Source organism: Euprymna scolopes, chromosome 34 (assembly GCF_053919585.1).
Source record: "Euprymna scolopes isolate OS-2025 chromosome 34, ASM5391958v1, whole genome shotgun sequence".
Classification (NCBI taxonomy): Eukaryota; Metazoa; Mollusca; class Cephalopoda; order Sepiida; family Sepiolidae; genus Euprymna; species Euprymna scolopes.
The window spans coordinates 66,710,106-66,734,105 of NC_136515.1; the positions used below are offsets into that span (position 1 = coordinate 66,710,106).

The following is a 24,000-nucleotide window of genomic DNA, read 5'->3' on the forward strand; positions in this document are numbered from 1 at the left end:
AGTTGATAAGCACGAAGAATCCGTATTTAACAGTTTGCTACAAGTTCTTCTTTTGGAGAAACGTGAAACAGTTCGCCTTTCTTCCTCTCATGCTAGACGTACAACATGTCCCTCGAGTGTTTCGCAATGCTAAGCCGCTTCTAGAAATAAAGATAGCTTTAAATAGACCAAACTACAGCTAGGACGAATAATTACAAAGATTTATTTATTAACCTAAACAATACTCCCCCCCAGAACGGATAAAATTAATTCGACATATGTGTTAACAGATTTAAAGCAATTTTATGTTCGTCCACGAAAATTAAAATCAACATATAATGCTATTAAACCTCATGTCTAGAATCCGTATTTAAATTTTGATCCAAATCAAAATAATACGAGAAAATCCTCACACATCGTATTTTATACAAATACTAGATGAATATCTATCCGTGACGGTGGCTAATCGATTAACGAGACAATAACAACCTGTATGCGTCAAGTTCGAGTCCTGTTAGTTTTACAGAAACCTATAGGATTCTATAAGAATCTGAGATCTTTCTAGAAAGGAATCTAACGAGAGAGATATCGGGGAAACGAATGGCAGCAACAGATTGATCGGATTAGCATGAAATGTATGAAGAACAGATTAAATGAATCCCTCCGTTTCAATTTGTTTAATGTCTCCCTACGAGGATTACAATCAATATATAGTGATTCTGATCCTTACATGTAGAATCCTTAATCAAATTTTGATCAAAATCAATCACATGATTTCCGTTCTAGAACGGGTTTAATTTTGAAGGCTTAAGCTTAAGAAAGATTAAGAAAAAAAGTCTTCAATCTAATAGATCCCACTTTGTCAACTAAGCACCAACCCCTGTCGCATCTCTGCAATGTTGCATTCTGTGCCTTTTTTACAATTATTTTAATGGAATGTACTCTGATGAACTCCTTGCAATTGTGCCCCCTCGACGTACATATCCCTGACAAACCCGCTTAGCAGCAAAATCAAATCTATTCACTGTTGAGGTCCCTAAATGTCAGAAAACTTCCTATTCTAATAGTTTATTCCATCGAACAGCTACACTTTGGAATTCCCTCCTTGCTACCTGTTTCCGTGATTGTACTGATACGCAGACATTTAACTGTAACACAAATCAATATCTTGTAAATAATTCTTAGACATGGTCCCAAATAGCGATATGCCTTGTTAATGGATGGGGGTGAATGTGAATAAAAAAAATTAATTAAAATTTAAAAAAAAAATACTGTGGTTCTTGCTGAACTAGTATCTAACGAGCAGGGGATTGAATTTAATTCAACTATTTGAATTTTTAAAATGGAAATTTGTTCTCTAAAAAAGGATTTAAATGTTTTAAATTTTGACAGTATTTAGTGATCGATACATAATACGTATTGTTTAAATTTCACAGCTAAATCTGAGGCATCTCAATTTTTATGAAGGTTTCTAAACTAAATATAGCACACACTAGGCACTATTGCACATAAAAGCTGTTTCAAAGTATTCATGATAGGTTCAGAAGTGAACCCATTGCATATAAATATATAAACACATTGTACACATATGTGTATGTGTGTATACAGTTAAACAGACACACACATACACACACGTATATGTGTGTACATACATATATATATATATATATATATATATATATATTTTTTTTTTTTTTTTTACAAAGGCATCACCACATTATCAAGGCCCAGAGGCCACTCAAGGATAAGGGTTAAAGAGTGTACAGTAGAAGTTGGTCAATATAGTAATCATTAGTAATGAAAATTTGGTAAATTTAATAACTTATATGGAACGGCTCATCAAGAACTTATTTACTTTAGACTTGAACAAAACCATATTGTAGTCAGCCGGAAAGCAGGAAAACGGAAGACAATTCCACAGGCGTGCAGTTCTAAGAAAGAAGCTTTGTTCATGGAATCTACGTTTAGGTTTAGGCACAGATAAAGAGTGGGGGAAATTATTGATAGTGTTTACAGCTAGACGAGTGTTTCTTGTGAAAGTTTGGCGAGGGGGGACCATAGATTGAAGCTCAGTTGAACACTTTCCATGAAAATAACGATACATCAGAGACAAACTCGCAACATCTCTTCTGTGAGATAGAGGTTGCAAGGAGGAGAAAAGGACATCTCCTACGAGGCTACGAAGTCTATTTTGAACTCTATCAAGGCAGGACAAGTTCTTTCTAGCAGCTCCTGCCCAGATGTGGCAACAGTATTCCATCCTTGGACGTACCTGGCTCTTATATAGATAGAGAATAGCATCAGCAGTGAGATATCTACTGGATCGATAGAAAGATCCCACCATTTTTCCAGCGGCCTTGGCAACAGATTTGATATACGTGTTCCATTTAAGATCAGGAGTAATGGTCAAGCCCAGAAGCTTGTCAAAACTTGAGGCCTCCTGAAGACGAGAGCCATTCATTTCAATTGATGACAAATGTGAATTAGAATGTTGATGATGTAAAGAGAGAAGCTTGGTTTTAGATGCATTAAAAGTAACCAGCCACTCCTTTCCCCATTGTACTACGTGCTCAAGATCAGAGGAGAGAGAATTGGAGAGAACTTGCTCGTTTACTGTCTTAGATGTGGTACCATAAATGGTAGTGTCGTCAGCATAAATGTCTACAAATGATGTATGTATGTGTGTGTGCTTAACTGTAATCAAATAAAGACGATAAAAACTATATCCTTTTACACTTATTTCGCAATAATTATTACATTTACCTTTCTAACAATTTCATGTTAAAATTTTAGAGTGGGGCGCAAGAATATACATAGCAATACATTAATGAAGGTGGCCGCCTTTAAAGTGAAGTGAATTGAAACAAATTTCGGTAAATTTATAATTCTTAACCCCTCCAGGTGCATCCGTCATTTCGAGATGGGTATCCGCCTGTACTCCTCCTCCCACCAGCTTTCTACTGCTTATTAATAATTACTTTCTTATTTTGAATTCATCTAAGTTGCGTAAGCTGTAACGTCACATTTCTTGTTTATTGATGCCAACTACGCACGCCGATCCCACAATGTCTCACGCCCTTTGATGGGAATATGCTATTATGATTTATTGATTTACCTGGGCACGAGGGCAATGTTAGACACGAATATGTTTGTGTGTGTGTGTGTGTGTGTGTGTGTGTGTGTGTGTGATTTTTTTATTTTTTTTTTATTTTGAAGTTCAAATTTTTATTAAAAAAGTAATTATTGTTCTCGTACAAAACAAACTTGCATCATTGTCCCGTGGGAACTCACTGACAAATGAGAGCACCCTAAGTGACATACAGTGCTTACTCTTATATATTATTTTGTTTTTGACATCCTTGGAGATGAGGTTTCATAATTTGTGCATTATTATTATTATTATTATTATTATTATTATTATTATTATTATTATTTATTTATTTATTTATTTATTGCGGACTGCCAATTCATCTTTATAGTTGTTGTTTAACAACGTTTCAGCCAACTCTTCCTCTGGCCTTCTTCGGCTGGTCAACCGCGCCAGGATAGAGTCTTGTCACTGTAATTACTGCCTTCCATATCTGTTGTTGTCCAACCACGTTTTGGCCAACTATTTCTCTGGTCAGCTTTGGGTAGGATTGAAACCGCTATTTTCATAAAAACTTCGGGGCCCGTGGCGCAGTGGACAGAGGCGTTGAATCTCTACGGTTCCAAATAAGCATTGCTGAAGATAATGGTTTCAATCCTAAAAAAAATATCAATACACAAATGTATAATCTATTCTAGAATGAAGCGGTATAAATTGAAAACTATGAAAAACAGATTAGTTGGTTTTCAGTTGAACTCTTTGCTTTACGACATATCAGCGGTTTTATATTATTTTACGAGCAAATTGTCTTCGATTACGTAGAGTTACTTTTTAAAATGTTTACTCTATTTCATCCAAAACAAGGCACGTTATCATGGGGAACGTAAGGTGCTACCATTTGCTACTATTTGGGATCGTGTCAGAGGATTGTGAAAGTTGAGCAGCGAGATATCTGTTCCCAATACATTACGCCTTCTGCAGGCAGAGAAGGAGGAAAACAGGGAGGAAATTCCAAACAAACTAGCAGTTCGAGAGAAGAAACTAATAGAGTAAGAGGCCTTCTGGCATCTATCTACTTAAACAATAAAGTAGTGAAGAGCTAAGAAGACGAGAGTTGTACCATTAAAACGAGCGACATTTTGTGTTCCGTGACATATTTTGCTACATAGTCTCGTCGTAGTTTTAAGATTTTTCTTTGACACGTTCATCAAACACGACGATCTTTATCTTGGGATGCCACGTCCTGCTGATTAAACACTTTTGATGAAGCTGTTTTACTTTTAAAGGAGCGTGCGTTAATGTCCCAATACATACCTGCGCGAACTATAGAACCGAGCGATCGGATTTATTGTGTTTGTTTAGCGGATGATCGTATATAAAAACGTCATTTTCACAGCTATGTGTGAAGTATTGACTTTATTTCTATTAATCCGAAACAATGTAATCTGTGACGCTGTGTTCATTGCTTCCAATTGAAATGCTCCAAAAAGGTTGATGTGTCGTAAAGAGTTCAAATTAAAACTAATAACGCCTATCCCTTTTTATATAGCTAATTCCGGATGAGAAGGGGGGTATCGCTTGTGGACTAGCACAATTAATACCTGAAACTGTAATTCTTCGCAGCCATGAGTAAAGTCGTAACTTTTCGTTTATTAATGAGACAAATGCATTGAAGACATTGCCAAGGTCGCTGCAAAGAAAGTAGGTTCGTTCTTTTTACCATGTTAGAAAATTACTGACACCAATATCTATCATATATCTTTACAAATCCAATATTTATGTGTGTGTGCGTGTGCGTGTGTGTGCGTGCGTGCGTGTGTGTGTGTGTGTGTGTGTGTGTGCTCTTATATGAAAAGAACTCTGTCCGTTTGTCTCTGAGTTAGTTCCCTATGAACTCCAATTTTGGGTCGATTAAAAAAAAAAGATTCACACAAGTGTACCTGATGGGGTGTTCTTAGATAGCTTTTATACCGGAATGCCTCCGATAATTGTTGGAAATCAATAATGGAAAAAATATGGAAAAGTCCGATTTTCACCAAAGTTACCATTTCTACACAATGTAATATCACAAGTGCATTTGAAAAGTTTTATTACCAGACTAGCCGATATATATATATATATATATATATATATATATATATATATATATATATATATATATATATAGAGAGAGAGAGAGAGAGAGAGAGAGAGGTACATATATCGTTTTAGTTTAACCACAATGCCGAGCTGGGATACAAAAACCCAGTATGGAGCGATCAGGCTTAAATTTATTGTACTGACTTTTATTATGATTAGGTGGTGTGAACGAAGTATTGCGGTAATTCTTAGATGCAAAGTAAGAGATTAATATACATTCGTCACCAAAATATAATACATACCAAAGAAGATTTTTCAGAAACTGCTATGTTGATCTGGCTCAAATTTTGTATCGACCTAACTATTGTAATGCTAATGTTAGATGCAGAGTTAGGGAATAATAAGGATTAATATTTACTCCAAAAAATTAGCACAAATTTATCTATACTATTTCTCATAGTCTCAAACCGTCAATATCTACAACAGAGAGATGAAACGTTCAGTACCTGAATGCATCAGTTCAGTTACGATAAAAATACAGTTTGGGATCCCCTCAGATATATCCTAGAGGAATAAGAAAAATATGAGGCATTACTTATGGCAGGCACCTCGTATATTCAATAAATTACAAAAAAATCGCACGCAATAAATAAAAATGTCCTTTTACGAAACCTATACGGAAATGGTCCGAGATTATCCTCGGATGTCCTGCTAGCTCGTCAGGTAGAGAGCAAGCCCACGGTGTGTACCGAACAGTCGCAACAGATTTGCGCTAATAAAGCGGAGTTTAATCTCAGATTGTCTCCGCTGTGGCACGTCATTAACAGGAAGTCAATTTTTTAATTATGTTTTCATTATCTAGCTACAAGCTTATTTAATTATTTATATACAAGTGACAGGAATTGATAAACAGACGATCGTATTAGACTTGGAATAATAGCGTTTCCTGAACAAAGAACGGAACTGCTATGGCTTCAAAAGCTCCCAGAGAAAATTATGAAAACGGACAGCGCTTAGATGTGTCAATCTACTCTAACAAAGTGTAGTATCTGTTCTTCAGATGCTGCACTTCTATTTCTTGTTCTCTTTCGGTGGAGGAGAAATCCTTCACGACTGAGACAATTTTTATTTTTGTACCTTTTCTCCACGTTAAAAAACGACCCTGGTGTCTAACTCTGTCCCGTGGGGAGGCATAGTAAATAGGTACTCTCCATATACGGTGTAACCCTGTTGACACACCAGTTCACTTTAGATCACTGAAGTTAAACAACGTTGAGTTTGGCTATTATCAGATGGGTGACAATTTGGGAGTGGCAGGCGTTATATGTAGGAGGATGCCAAAAGCTCGTGAATGAAACTGTAAAACGTCGTTACTTCCCCAAACTGGAATAAACATGCATCGGAGGATCACTTGCACACTTGATACTATCCCAAGCATTTCCTCTTTTGGCGGAAGACGATGTTTACGATACTTCCTGGTGTGTGTTATTTTCTAGAACCGTAGAGGAAGACCGTCTTATTTGCATCAGCATTGGCAGTGTCCTCAGTATATTTTTTCCGGTCAATGTTGTTTGTGAATTAAGCCGAGGAGTTTGAATGACGGTAGGGTTTTATTCCCGTAATTAGTAGCAGATGAAACCAGTATAACTCCCAGGTCAAAATCCGTGTAAACAAAAGGCATGCTTTATTATCCCATTAGTATATCCGTTGCATGCCTGTTTTTTTTTGTTTATATATATATATATATATATATATATATATATATATATATATATATATATATATATATATATATATATACGGCCTGGTTCATAAGTAACTATACATTTTAAAATTTCAATAACTTTTTTTTCTATAATATATTTTAATTTCTCTTTTCAGAATTATCAAATAAAATCTTTGGAAATTATTTTGTATAGATAAGTTTACCATAGAACAACGGCGGGGAATAATTGAATTTCACTTTGAAAATGGACGGTCAATTGTTGCAATGCAAAGATCTTATATGCGCCATTTCAATGTTCAATATTTTCTTAAAAGATATGCTATTGAATTTGTTCAACCTTAGTTAGTAAACATGCCAGGGTATTGGTGGCAAACAAAATGGAGCAACTGCACATACAGCTAGAGCAACAATGCAGTTGTTAACTGTGATGTTTCAGGATCGAAACATCTATTTTAATTTCGATTTTGAATGACCCCCACGTTCAGCTAATTTGACAGAACTAGACTTTTGGCTTTAGGGATATCTTAAAGACAAAGTGTGTGCAAATAAGCCTCGAAGCATCCAGGAACTTAAGGCAAACATACGCAGGAAATTCTTTCCCCACAACTTCCGATATTAAGAACCCTCATAAAGAATAGCTTTGAAATATCTCGACTTTGCAAAGCCGAGAATGAAGGCTACTTAAGATACATTATATTTCGTAATTAAGTTAGAACAAATTTTCACAATATAAACTGTGAAATAAAAAGAAATTAATTAAATACAGTCATTTAAAAAAAAGTTATTTGATTTTCAAGCTTAAAACTGACTTATGGGCCACCCTATATATATATAAACTGATCTAAAAAAGACAGGAAGACATTTGATGTAAGAGAATAAAATAATTCCACTTCATGTTAAAAACTAGTCAACGATGACCGTTAGATGGATAGATTCCAGGATAGAAAACAGCAATTGTTCCTCTTTGCCAGAAACATCGTTCGGAAAATGCGAAGAGTCAGTGACAATTTTGAGAAAACCGAGGGTTACGCGTCCACCGAAAGTAAATCCAATGTCCATTCTCTTATCTTCTAAAAAGTTCATTAGATTATGAAATAAAACATAATCTCGAAAACCCATCAGAAGGTTATCTATCTATCTATCTATCTATCTATCTCTCTCTCTCTCTCTCTCTCTCTCTCTATATATATATATATATATATATATATATATATATATAGTCATCCACATACATTACTGTTCTGCTGTATTACAGCTCCTCCGTGCGGCTAGACCAGCAACTGCCTCAAGCCATGATTGAAACGCGACAGTCCAGGCGACAGTCAGTGCTTCTCTCTGTTACGCTACTGAGACGGGGAAGAGAAATAGATTAAACATTGTCCAAACGCCTAAGCTCTATTTGTTTATTTTTGTTTTTGTTTTTTCACTTACGACAGTTTGTTATTTCGCTCCCCAATATGCTCAACCCATGATAGAGAGCATTCATAGTCATCCATATAGAGTACTGTTTCGCTGTACTCGATGCAGCTGGACCAGCAACTACCTCAAGCCAGGATTGAAACTCGCTTCTCACCTTTACGCTATTTTACTGCTGCTAAGATGGGTATGGGGAATGTGTGTGAGTGTGGGTGGGTGTGACAGTCAGCGGAATAGAAAAGAAGTACCTATTTACTATGCCTCCCCACGGGACAGAGTTAGACACCAGGGTCGTTTTTTAACGTGGAGAAAAGGTACAAAAATAAAAATTGTCTCAGTCGTGAAGGATTTCTCCTCCACCGAAAGAGAACAAGAAAATGAAGTGCAGCATCTGAAGAACAGATGGTATTTATTTGCTCCCCCACTGAGCAAATTAGGCACAAGGCCGATTTTTAATGTGAGGAGTGAAGGGAGGGGGAAGGGAAAAAGGGGACCAGCTCCCGAGAAGTGGGAAATGGGAGCTGGTTAAAGGTCAGGCATGTGGGGTTGCCCCCACATCTGGTCTTTGCTAGTCATAGCTAGTCGTAGCTTGCCGTATCTGCCGGAACAGATGGTATTTATTTGCTCCCCCACCGAGCAAATTAGGCACAAGGCCGGTTTTTAATGTGAGGAGTTAAGGGGAAATGGGGACCAACTCCCCGGGGAGTAAGGGAGCTGGATAGTGACAATTGGTATGAAGGGTTTCCCCTACATTGACCAAGGTCTTATATGTGGGGTCGCCCCCACATATGGTCTTTGCTGCAGTATCTGCCGGAACAGATGGTATTTATTTGCTCCCCCACCGAGCAAATTAGGCACAAGGCCAATTTTTAATGTGAGGAGTGAAGGGAGGGGGAAGGGAAAAGGGGACCAGCTCCCGAGAGGTGGGAAATGGGAGCTGGTTAATGGTCAGGCATGTGGGGTTGCCCCCACATCTGGTCTTTGCTAGTCATAGCTTGCAGTATCTGCCGGAACAGATGGTATTTATTTGCTCCCCCACCGAGCAAATTAGGCACAAGGCCGATTTTTAATGTGAGGAGTGAAGGGAGGGGGAAGGGAAAAAGGGGACCAGCTCCCGAGAGGTGGGAAATGGGAGCTGGTTAAAGGTCAGCCATGTGGGGTTGCCCCCACATCTGGTCTTTGCTAGTCATAGCTAGTCATAGCTTGCAGTATCTGCCGGAGCAGATGCTACACTTTGATCTTGGCCAAAAGGCCAAGAAGAAGTAACTCAAGATCTGAACACTGAATCTAGACGGGTCCTAATCAAGAGGCCGATCGGAAGGGGCCTATGACTGCTTTATTGTGGCTATCAGGGGATATAAAACACGCCGCCATTTTGTCAGTAGAAAAAACAAGAACACCTCAGTAAACGAAATATTCATGGAAAGCGTGACGCGCTACATGAGATAAAGTAAAAAATAAAATAAACGAATTTCCTTGGTTAAACGACGATATTTTCAATAGTGAGTTCACGACAGTCACATCAGCGCGCACACGCGCATAGAAAAACAAGAGCTATGTTTTTGTTTTTTTCCACACCCTTCTGAATCAAAGTCTTTACTGTAAGTTGATTGATTTTTTTTCGTGGAGTTAATGCAGATAAGGATTTTAAGGGTGCAACAATTCAAGTAATCTCACAATTCAACATTTCTTCTGTCATTCGGATTCTTCCGTTACTTTTGCCCTGTGTGCGTGTGTATATATATATATATATATATATATATATATATATATATATATATATATATATATATATGCGTGTATGTATATATGTATGTATATGTGTATGTATATATATATATATCTATATCTATATGTGTATGTATGTATATATATATGTATATGTGTATGGATATATATATATGTATATGTCTATGTATATATATATATGTGTATATGTGTATGTATGTATATATATGTGTATGTATGTATATATATGTGTATGTATATATATATATATATATATATATATGTATGTATATATATATGTGTGTGTGTGTATGTATGTATATATGTATATGTGTATGTATATACGTATATATATATATATATATATATATATATATATATATAATGATAATTGAAAGAGAGATATACATATAGAACTTGATAGATAGATGGTACCAAAACACAGACAGTTAACTTAACTCGATGATTCAAAACCCGATTGTTTGCATGTAAGAACTACGCCATTAAGCTAATGGTTAGGCTTATATATAGTAGAACCCCGCCACCATAAATAATTAGTACCAAAATACAGTACAGTATATAATACACATGTATATAATCAGATAATAGTATAAATCACAACGTAGGGCAAAGCAAATACCGTAACCAGGGGCCGGAGAAATATCGTATACCACATCGTAACCTGAAAAAACCGAATCTCCGGGGCCACCGTATCACGAGGTTCAACTATATATATATATATATATATATATATATATATATATATATATATATATATATATATTAGCAAACTTTCACACAAAAAAACTGGTCTAGCTGGAACCACTTTAAATAATATACCCCCACCTTTTATTTCTGCTTAAACCTAAACGTAGGTTCCATCAATCAAGCTGCTTAGAATTGCACGCCTGTGGAAGCCTGTTGCGTTTTTCTGCTTTCGAACTGAGTACAATATGGTTGTTTTCATGTCCAACGTAAACAAGTTCTTGATGAGTCGTTCCCCTTAAGTGATCCATTTACCAAATTTCCACTAATAACGATTACTACGATCTTGTCTACCGTACACTCATTAAGCCTTATCTTCCAGCAGCCTCTGAAGTGTGATAATTAGTTACCCCTACACACGCCCCCCACACATATATATAATAAGTAATGGCCCTGACCCACTTCCCATAGCAGTAGAGCAACGAAACTTGGCACAGTTATTAGTCTTTCTCTACATAGAAACCACCCAGATTAATGCATTTCTACCATCGTCTGATGCAGCTCTGGAGACCGTTTTTGTAGAACACCTTAAGTTGGTCCTCCAACCACGATGTGACTTCAGAAATCAAGGCTGCATCATCTGGGAGCCGCTTTCCTTTCAAAAACAGCTTCATGGCTTGGAAGTGGTGAAAGGCAGAGGGTGCAAGGTCAGGAGAGTAGGGAGGAGGGGGAAGGATTTCATACCCACACACTCATGCTTCCGATCTGGTGACATGCGAGTTGTTGACCGGAGTGTTGTCCTGCAGGAAGAGGGTACGTTTTCTTATCTTTCCCCGTCTCTTGATTTTGATAGATTCCCTTAATTTCCTCAAAAGTGAAGCATAATAGGCTTCTGTAATTGTGGTACCCTTTGCCAGGAAATTTGTCATCACATCTTCGTCCTGGTCCCAGAAGACTGTGAGCATGACCTTGCCCGCGGAGGGCTGCACCCTTGCCTTCTTTGGAAGTGGCAAGTCCAAGTGCTTCCACTGCATTAACTGGGATTTGTTCTCTGGATCATAGTGATGGACTCAGGTTTAATCCTGTGTAATCAGTCTTTTAAAAAACTTTGACTCATCTTCTTGGAACATCTCCAAATTCATCCTCGAGCACTCAACGCGTTCTCGCTTCTGGAATGGTGTGAGCAACCTGGGAATCCATCTGGCAGACACCTTATGCATATGCAAATGGTCATGAATGATAGTTTCCACAGATCTTGTACTAACCTTGATATCTTGGGCTATTTGGCGAATAGTAATGCGCCGATCTTCCAAAAGGGCAACCTCCAATTGACGGACAGATGCCTCATCAATGGAAGAATGGGGCGACCAGGTCTGGGATCTGTTTCCACAGACTTTTGGCCATGTTTGAATTCACGATGCCAGCGTTTTACAAGGTCATATGATGGGGCATTATGACCATAAGTTTCTTTCATTTGATCAAAAGTCTCCTGTGGTGTGCGTCCTTTCAAATACAAAAACTGGATCACTGCTCGACATTCAACAGGCTCCATTTCACACCTGACTCAGTTCAAACACATGTAAAACAGAAACGACAATTAGTTCAGAGTTGTAATTAGCTACATAACCCTTAGAGATATAAATCATTGCACATGCAAAATTTCAGCTCGATCGGACAATTAGAAGTGGTTCAGGGGCATTACTTATTGCACACCTCTCATATATATATATATATATATATGAAAATAAAATATATTTACTTGTTTACAATTAATATTTCGACGATAAACGCCATCTTCAGAATTTTGAGAGCACGTACAGCGCCTAGAATTGCAAAATAGTCATCCATCTGGTACTAACCAGACTCAACGTTGCTTATCTTCGGTGATCTAACCAGAACCGGTGTGTCAACACGATTTTATTGTATATCATATCAATGTCGACTCAGTAGAGGTGTGTCCTGGGATTGCGCATCTGCCATAAAGAAAGTTCACGTGCAGGCACCCCTTCGTTGACATCCATAGTCCGTCAAAGACTGATGGAGCCTTGAAATATGTATACTACATCATCAATAATCACGAAGAGGCTTATCTATCTACATGTGAAAATTGGTAAGCATAACTTTAATATTAAGGAAGTTAATTAAATTTTAACATTCGTCACCTTCTTTTGGGACAAGGTGTATTATGAAATCTATAAAATATGCTCAGTAAAAGGAAGTTTCTTCTATCAACATTACGAAGAAGTGTGCCGTTTATCTGTGTGTAAATAAAATGAGACGGAACTTCCCCGAACAGGTTTTGCTTCCAAAACTCATAGAACAGGACACTTCACTATAGACTACGACATGCTCAATTTCAAGTCATGTGTCAACAAATATCTATCGACTTCTGCATTTTAGTACCCGTTTTATTCAGTGAGTTTTACTCGACAACGCCCGGCGAACGACGGATTATACCGAGTGAGCAAAAAGGGGCGCTAGTGGACGGTAAAAATTGGAAGAAGAAAAAAAGAAAGGAAAAGAAAGAGTTTAAAACATCTTACAGTTAACCACAGCCACAATTTCGTGGACCCTACGACTAGGGCTACCACAGATCATGTGGGGAGGATGTAGAAAGAGGCGAAATAATGAAATAAAAGAGTGTGCAAGCAACCGCGATCTGCTTAGCGAATTTACGTGAGGAAAAAAAATTGGAAATCCTTTGTCTCTAGCATAAAGCATATAGCAGAACTTCCGTCTATATTCTATAACAACGTTTCTCAGCTTACTTTTCCGTAGTCGGCTGCTTCACTTCAACCTGCAACGGTCAAAACGGGCACTAAAGTGCACAAGTACCGATTCTTCCCCTGAATGTATCAAACATCGTTCTAAATCCTTTAAAAGTACTATTCCATCCTCCAAGTGACAATTTTAACAGGCAAGGGTCGTTTCAAAATAAGGCGTCCTATTTTTTTAACTAAAAAAAAAACTAAAACGTTGAAGAGCTACAAAGAGTTGAGTGGTATCATTAAAACGAGCGACCTTTTATGTTCTGGAATTTATTTTTTTACGTAGTCTCCACATTCGCAACGCGTTTCTTTCAGCCTCTTTTGATGCCCATGTCAACCTCTTTTGATAGCTCTATGTCACCATTCCGAAATCGACAAACCCATCTCCTAACTGTGCTGACATCAACTGAATCGGATTTTTTAACGTTCAACAGGCACTGGTGAATGTTGATTGGTTCATTTTGTCCTGCATTTGAAGAATTTATGCGGCCTAGCTCTGCTTCTGACACACGTCTATGACAGGCGTTGCTTTCTTAGAGTCTCGCACCATCAATCTCGGCAACTGACGAATGAAAATTTCAGGTCGTAAATGCATAAGTTCAATCATCATACTAATGCAATTTGAAATCTTTCCGATCCATTCTGGCGGAATAAAATCAGGAAGCACTACATTTAGAAGGTTATCATAATAATAATAATAATAATAATTGTCTAATAGAAAAAAGACTGTATGTCTGTCTGTCTGTCTGTCTGTCTGTCTCCATATTTTCAAACTCTATCTCTCCTGAAACTAAAAGATGTAGAGCAACGCTAGAGACCTCAAATCATTGGATTTTTTATGGACCGTTTTTTTTTGGGGGGGGGACCGCATAAAATTGTTTTTAAGTAGTCAAAAATTGGTCGAAATTGAAAAAAGGTCGTTATACATGATGCGCATTCATCGTAGTATATTTTTTTAATTTTTAGTCAGTTCATATGCGTGTCACCTTGGTACAGTAGTAACGTTACAAGCTTTGAATGCTATAATTTTGCTTTCGGTTTCGATTCTAGCTGATGCCACCCAAATAACTTTGTTCTTTTTTTTTTTTTTTTGAAATAACGATTCTATAATAATATATACGAAATCTGAACAAATTAAAATGTCATATTTAAGCGTATTTTAAGTCCGGGCAAAACCGAGCGCCCCTTCTCTACTACTACTACTAATACTACTACTAATACTACTACTACTACTACTACTACTACTACTACTAATAATAATAATAATAATAATAATAAAATAATAATTCTCAGTGACATAAATATGGTTTATGGAATCGAAGATCAAAGAGTATTGAATTCCTAGTTAGTCCCATTGTCACTCAGATTTAATACAAATCCGGTGACCGTAATAAGAGAAAGTTGATTCGCATCTTTAGATTACTTATGGCTTTGGCAAATAAGATATCATTGCTATAAAAACAATCCCAGATTCGCAAGATACGCAATTTTTCATGAAGATTTTTTTTTTAAATTGTTTCTTTAGGTAAAAAAAAATTATCAGTTACAGAGAAAACAAACTTTACACAGCTTTTCAAGACAAATAGACATAGTATGCATGAACAAAATCTAAGATTTCAAACTTAAGAGATAAAAGCCAGACGAAACCGAAAAAAAAATCAAGTAAAAAAAATAAAATCTCCAGAAAAACATCAGAATCGATAAAAACGATGGACAATGCAAACCGAAAGATTATATTAAATACAAATATTTGTAAATATTCAGAAAAAATTGGATGAACAATTTATTTGTAAATTCTTTCCAAATCCTTTTAGAAACTATATAAACCCTGTTTTTCTCTCTGATTTGAGTAGCAATTAGCCTCCCTCCGAAGTATTTTAATCTGGGAAACATTGAATCACCAGTCATGAACAGAGTTGCTTTCTTGAAACTTCCCACATGTTACCATGGGAATACTTCCCTATCGATTATAACATTGTCTTTTTCCAAGTCTTCTAAATGTATCAAACATCGTTTTCGTTTCCTCTAACAATTTGTTCCATCATATAATTCACAGTATGATTGACCTTTATCCTTAAATGGATTTTGGCCTTGGTAGAGAGTGAACCTTAAGTATTTAAAAAAAAAAAAAGCAAATGGAAACCGTTTGAGATCCGAATGACTTGCAAATTTCAATGGAGATGTTTATTGTTTTAATGATCATTGGCAGATGTCGCCGGCGTTGCCCGGTATTAAACGTAACGGTAAATTCCTTTTAAAAAAATGAAGTAATAAACGGAAAAAAAAACCCTGAGACATGCGTATAGGAATATAGTTTTTTTTTTCTAAAGAGTTCACATCTTGAAAGTTAAAAAAAATACTCAAGCTACGATTGAAAACAAAACCTAAATCCACTAAGTCTAATACGTTAATCATTAAGCCTGCTTGCTATAATTTTAAAATGTTTTCAACCCTACTTATTATTAACATAAGGAAGCTTCCATGTGAATGATTCGCGCATGCACAGTCGTGAAACAGTTGAAAACAGATAAAAATCCGATACCCCCCCCCAAGTACCAATTTTTCAATTTGAACCCTTACCCTCCCTTTTTTCCGGATGAAAGCGGATTATAAATTTTTCCATGTGACTGAATACCCAATCTACCAAATTTCATGTCTGTAGATTTTTTTTTTTTTACATAGGAGGCACCACTTATCAAGGCCCGGGGGTCACTCGAGGATAAGGGTTTTTGATTGTACAGTAATCAATGGGATGATATCGTGGTAATCGTTAGTAATGAAAATTTGGTAAATTGGATTACTTAAGGGGGCGGTTCATCAAGAATTTGTTTATGTTGGACTTGATGTCAACCAAGTTGTACTCAGCTGGAAAACAGGCAAACGGAAGGGAGTTCCACAGGCGTGCAGTTCTAAGAAAAAAGCTTAAAAATGTGTTGACTTTATACACGCATTCTTACTTATCTATAGATATATATAGTTTGCTGGTAAATGATCATGGGAACCCTATCTCTTTAATATTTGAACTTTCTGACTGACTGTCAGTCATGCAAACACGTGGCGGAAATATTGGAAGCGGCACACATGTAATATATCACGGTAATCACTTACACAATAGAAAGTTTCAAGAGTTGACGATTCATAAAGGATGACTACTGCTACTACTACTATTCCAACTAATACTACTCTTACTACTATTATTACTACACCCATACTATTACGACGACTACTACTACTAATGATAATAATCTAATATATAAAAGGCTATATGTCTGCTGTCTGTTTCTCTCCATATTTTCAAACTCTATCTCCCCCGAAACTAAAAGTCGCAGAGTGGCGCTAAGGACCTCAAATGATTGGATTTTTTTTAAAAGACCGTTCTTTAAAGGGCCTTTAGCCGGTTATAATCGTTTGTAAGGAGTCAAAAATGGGTCAAAATTGAAAGCAAAATCGTTAAACATTTTGTACATTTATATTAGTTTATTTTAAATTTTTAATCGGTTCATATGCGTGGTACAGTGGTAACGTCATGGGCTTTGAATCCTATAGCTTTGCTTTCGGTTTCGATTCTAGCTGATGGCACCTGAATACTTTTTTTCACTTTTGAAATCGCCACTCTATAATAAAATATACGTAATCTGGGCAAGCTAAAATATCATATTTAAGCGTATTTTAAGCCTGGGCAAAGTTGGTCGCCCTCCCTACTAGTAATTATAATAAAAATAATGACCAACCTCCACTCCTCCACCCTTCCAATGCCACATCACTCCCCCCCAAAAAAAAAGACTGAGACCAAATAACCAAGTACGATCAAGGAGGAAAGAAAGCCTCAGCCGGATAAATGCGAAGAGAACTGGGCCTTGGGGAGGCTAATTACCACTCAAATTCCAGTGAAAACCAATAGCCAGAAATCAATGGCAAGCAGCTCTTGCGATAATGCAAATTTATTTGCAAATGTTATCGAAAGGTGGAGAGTACTGGAAACCCGGGGAGGCGTGTTGTCACTTAGCTTCCAGGGAACACAACAGGTTGTTTTCAAGGAGAAATCTTTGATGATCTTTGTGAAAGCTCCTTGTGAGTCAATAATAATAATAATAATAGCGCGTGTAATTATCGTGGAATGAGGGATGACCCAGCCCTCCACTAGAAAAATGCACTAGGACACTAGAGAGGCTTATTATCACCCAAATCCTAGCGAATACCAATGGTCGTTGCCAGGATGAAATCTATGGTGAAAATATGAGCAGGAAGAAATAGGAGGTGGCGTTAGAGAGTTTAAAACGAATAAAAGAGAGAAATATTGTGCATTCTCTCCACAGAATGAAAGAACGAGATAAAGAGAGAGAGAGAGAGAGAGAGAGAGAGGGGGGTTATATGGCAAAAAGAGAAAAGCGAATAGAGTTTAAGTATTGTTGCTATTACGCGTACAATACATGAAAAGAGAGTGAGAGAAAGACAGAGAGGGGGAAAGGGGAGCTTATGAAGTAAAGTGTTTAAACCTAAAAAGGAGGGAGATTGGGTTGACGAGAAGGAGAGGAAGGGGAGAGATGGAGAGATAGAGAGAGATAGATAGAGAGAGAGAGAGAGAGAGAGAGAGGGAGAGAGAGAGAGAGAGAGCAAAGCTACAAGTAGATTAGAAAACTGCGTGTTCCGGACAAAAAGATAGATAGAGACAAAAGACGAGAGGGGTTTGATTGGTGATAAAGAAAAAAAGAGATAGAGAAGATGAGGAAGAGGGTATGAAGGCTACAAGTAGAATAGAAATTGCGCGATCAGAACAAAGAGAAAGAGAGAAACAGAGAAAGACTGCGATAGCAACATAGAGAAGAGGCAGGAGTTTGAATTCGGTAAAAGGAGGCGAAATTAAGCAGTTCAATAGACGGGGAGATTCGCGCGTAAACGGTGAACAAAAAGAGAAGAGAACTTTAAGCGAAAACATAGAGAGAGAGGGATGGACAGAGAGTGAGAGGGAGCGAGCGAAAAAGACGTATCGAGATATAGATATAAAAGTGTGTATGTGGGAGAGAGAGAGAGAGAGAGAGAGATAGAGAGAGAGGTTGTACACACAATAGACAAAGAGAGATAAACAGTGATAGCGCAGATGAAATCGTATAAAGCCGAAATGCGTAAAAGCGTTCAATTGAACGAATCGATTTTAAATTGATATTTGTGTAAAGTATAACTCAGAAAGTGACAGTTAATAAACAAATAACTAATACGCACGGACAAATAAACTTATGCGTTGAAACATATATGCCCCCCTACATATATATATATATATATATTTATATTTATATATATATATAATCACATGCACACAAATATATACATGCATATCTATCTATCTATACTCCTACGAATTTGGTATTTTTTTTTTGGGGGGGGGTTGTATTGATATTCATATAAAAACCCTTTTCTCTATTTAAAAAGAAAATACAACTTCGTTATATATGGTTCGTCGAATTGCATTCATTTACAAAAGATCTAGCTAATTTGCATATTCTTTTAAACATTCATTTTAATTAATTCCCTATTCGTTTTTTTTCGGTGTTCTTATGGGATGATCATCTTTAGTTAACTATTACGTTTAATTATATTCATGCAGATATTCTACATGATTTATACTTGCGTAACATTTGTGTATAAAAGGTTATAAGTAAACACAAACCTTTATCTATATATATTTATGCATGCGTACATATATATATATATATATATATATATATATATATATATATATATATATATATATATATATAGGTAGATAGAGACAGACTGACAGACAAACAGACAGACTACCATTGTTGAACAGCCCGGACAGCTTTTGCTTTATTGTCGGTGTTTTAATTTCTCCATTTTCTTGGTCGAATTAGTAAAGAAAGTTCGATATTCGTTTTCACCCATCTGAGAGCGACTGATGAAAATCAGTTGAAAGTACCAGCAACAAAATAGAACATAAAATAAAACGGATGGGCGAAAACGACTATGAAATTTTCTTACACAAATTCGACCGAGATATTAGAACGTCCATACGAAAAATGGTGAAATTACAAAAAAAGACGCCAAAGAAAAAATATTCCGTGCTGTTCAACAATGTCTGTTTAAATGACAACATGTTGCCTAAATACACAACACACACACATATACATATATATATATATATATATATATATATATATATATATATATATGCGTATGGGGAGTCTGTAAACGGATCAAAGAAATATATATTTAAAGTACGATATCCTCTGGATAATCCTCTATCATCCTCCAATGCTTAAACTCCCAATAGAAGGACCCATAATAAGCATATTGCTAAACGGCGTACCTATATTTTGTTTCCTGGAACCTCTCATCCCTCTTCTGATGAGAAGCATTATGCTTCGAAATGCTTGTCAGAAATTTGTTTCAAATTGATCCATTAATCTATATGTATCAGTATATATATATTTTTTTATTTTCAATATTAGTTCTCTTACACATTACATGCATATACATATATATATGTGTGTGTGTACGCGCGTGCGTGTGCGTACGTATATGTCTAATATATAAAAGGCTATATTTCTGTCTGTTTGTTTGTTTATATGTCTCGCTCTCTCTCTCTCCATATTTTCAAACTCTATCTCTCCCGAAACTGAAAGTCGGGGAATAGCGGTAGAAGGGATTTAGTTTATTGTTCTTTTTTATAGACTGTTCTTCTATGGGTCTTTAGCCGGTTAAGTTAGTTTTAAGGGGTCAAATATGAGTCAAAACTGTAAAAAGCTTTATACATTTTGTACATACTTCTTAGCTTATTTAAAAAAAAAAAATTTTTAATCAGTTCATATGCGTGTCACTTTCATACAGTGGTAACGTCACCGGCTTTGGACGCTAGTTTTGCTTTCGGTTTCGATTCTAGCAGAAGGCCCCCAAATATTTTTCTTTTCATTTTGAAATCACGACCCTCTAATAAAATATACGAAGAGAAAGAAAATGTGAAATCGGAATTTTAGGTAAAAATGAGTATGGTCGAATAAATCGACCGAAATATATGGATTCAATAATTAAAAAATGGCGGATTAAAACTGATTGTACACCTGAATGACTTTTCTTTATGATAGGTTCCTGTATATACTTCAATAAGAAAAAAAAAATAGTTTTTACTTTCTTTTTATCAACATTTTTCCTTACCAAATTATTTTCAATTCTGAGAAGTGTGGCCTTTGCAACTATTTTATAGGGTATATACTCTTGTCTTTCATAGGTTATTAAGTGCGCTTCCACTATTCAATGGGACACGTTTAAGATGTACTTCATAAAATATTATGAGGGAAAATTAAATACACCTTCTGGTTTTAGAACGTTGACTACTGAGAGGACGAAACACATGTCACTGGATAATTACATTTTAAAAATAATATATATACCGCTCCCCATGTGGGGGTACCAAATTGGTTAAAAAAGGAAAATTATTCCCAACTCGCATTTAGGTAAAAATGCACTTTCGTAAATGATTGAATTCATTCAAAACATATAGCTAAAACCAAAACAAAACAACATCTAAGTAAATCACGATATATCCAGACAGTTGGCGAGATGGTCCAGGAGTAAGGGTTTAGGCTCATTACCGTTAGGTCACGATTTCGAATTTGCTTGATACAGCCACTCTGATGAGTCGTAGACGACGAATCACGTGTCAGTGGATATGTCCAGTTCGACAATTACGAGCATTATATCGTTTGAAAATTTTCAAAAACCAGCAATTGTCGAATTGGACATGGAAACAATTGTAACGTAAAACGAAATACACATGTGGTTGCCATTAACACCTTGTTTTGAAGGCTTGATTTTGCCTACACAGTATATTAATGCTCAATTATGAAATGTGATAATTTTGTAGCTTAATCGCAAAGTCAACCATTTTAGGCTTAAACCCCGTTGGTATATGAATATTTACTGAATTTCACGAACTCAGTATATTACATATAAGTCTATATATATGTATATATATATATATATATATATATATATATATATATATATATATATATACACGACTACTTCATTTAATCACATGAATTAATATACGAAAGTATAATTTTATGCGTAAACTTTAAGTATTTACTTCAACAGTGCTCAATACATAGGTAGAGCTAGCGAGTAAGTTATAAAAATATATATGGCAATTTAGAATATTTCGCGTTTAGATTTTAATACCTATATTTACATTATATTGTCTAGAATTTTATTATGCGTATATATATATATATATATATATGTATGTGTGTGTGTGGGTGTGTGTCTGTGTGGGTGTGCCTGTGAGAGTGTACATATATTTCTCTATATGTAGATGTAAATGTATATGATTATGTATCCATATAGGTATACATGTACACACGTATATACACTTATATATATATATATATATATATATATATATATATATATATATATATATATTTATATATTTGAGAGATTAATGAATTATTATTAAAAAATCATAAAAAATATTAAAGATAGACGTATAAATATATATGTATATTGTTACTTGAGCTTTAAATATATATATGTGTGTGTGTGTGTGTGTGTGTGTGTAATGTGCTTGAAAATAAATAATTAATAATATATATACATGCGTGTGTTCGTGTGTGTGTTTTTGAAGTACCCAGTACTTTCCAGGAACGGCGACATCACGGGATCTTTCGTCCCTATATGGATTCATAAACATATCCCCATCCCGTTCCCCACGTCACAGACACAAAGCAACGATTTGTGGTGCCTTTGGTTATAGGGAAAACGACGAGACTTTCAATAAATACTTGCTAATACTGTACTACTGTTAGACGTTCTTCATCAATCGAAGCTTTCATTCGTGTATCTGAGCATGCACTTTAAAAAGATACATTTCATACATTTGTTTTCTTTTATTTTAGGATTTAGGCCTAGCGACGTGTGTGATGAAGGACGAACGTATTTTTTTTTAAATCTTTTATTATTAAAACACCGTGTTTGGCGATCTCCGTATGCGTTTCTTTTCTTTTTCTTTTCTCTCTCTCTCTCTCTTTTTTTTTTTTTTTTTTTTTTTTTTGAAACATGGAAAGGATGAATATGAAACCGCTAACGCTGTAGTCCACTACAATAGACATTGGAATACAAAAGGGAAGAGAAAAATAACTATTGTCGAAGCGTAGTCGGCTTCTCCGGATACTCTTGCATAGCATGTCCAACATATTTGTATCGAATAATACTGTGATTAAATATATATACTTCGCTAATAACTAAGAAAAGAAATTACCAAAATCAGACAGAGCCGTTTTCACAACAGATCCTGAAGAAGGCTTACTATATATATATATATATATATATATATATATATATATATATATATATATATATATATATAGTAAATTAGTAAATTTTTTATGTACATATATATGTGTGTGTGTGTGCGTGCGTGTGTGTATATAGTAGTCATCCACAGACTGTTTCGCTTTATCACAGTTCTTCGGTATGCCTAGATCAGCAGTCATCCAACGATTATTGCGCTGTGTCACAGTTTTTCACTGGGCCTAGATTAACACCCATCCCGAGCCAGGGATCGAATCTACAAGTATGTAGTTGATAGACAACAGCTCTACCTACTGGTCCATGGAATTAGCGCTTACAAACAGTCTCATCAAATATATATATAAACATATTGACGCACACATATATATATACAGAGAGAGAGAGAGAGAGTGAGAGAGAGAGAGAGAGAGATTATTTATTGATACGTCTATCACTTGATCTTTCTATTCGATTCTGTTCATATCTTCCAAGTCCGATCATATCTAATAATTTATGTATTTGCATATTTACCTATTTATTTATATATGAATGGTAGCATACCTCAGCTTCTGTATGCCATTGTTCATATATCTATTTGTCTGTCTATCTATCTATCTATATATCTATCTATCTATCTATCTATCTATCGAACTCTCTAGTTGTAGCCACATCTATATCGATCACCTCCCAATCTGTTCCAATCTATCCCAACTACTGAAGCCACCACCACCAAGCTGTTGTGTTACTGGTCTTGCGAGCTTCTCTTCCTAGCCTCATTGTTAGTCTGTGCCTTTGCAAATTCCCTATCGCGTGCAGTCGCGTGACAGTGGAAGAGGAAGCAACACACCAAATATAATTGGATTTTTTTTTTCGACTATAACTTTCTAAGACATGAACACCAGCAAGGAGACCCGCCGTTCGTCGGCATTGAAAGAAGTCGACAGATATTTCCTTTCCAACTTTGCCCATCTGTAGAACACAATACTGTGAGTTTGCTTCCCGGTTGACTATAACACTGTAATTTTCAATTCAAATGTTACTAAGCTATTGTTGAGGTGTCCTATCATAGAATTAAACCTTAACATTAATGACCATCACAGTGTTGTCTCCCCGTCGACCGAACTCGCATGTTATAGTGGTCTCCAGTCCTTGATGAATGGTAACAACTAAGTAAAAAATAAAATTTAAAAACAAACAAACAAACA

At 36.0% G+C, this 24,000-nt stretch overlaps 1 protein-coding gene and 1 pseudogene across 18 annotated transcripts in view; one reads left to right on the forward strand and one right to left on the reverse strand.

Annotated features, from left to right (window-relative positions):
• The window catches only part of LOC145259277 (teneurin-m-like), a 694,747-nt gene that overhangs the window by 13,122 nt on the left and 657,625 nt on the right, over positions 1-24,000 (forward strand). The window lies entirely within an intron of this gene.
• Positions 9,389-9,552, reverse strand: LOC145259391 (U2 spliceosomal RNA; annotated as a pseudogene).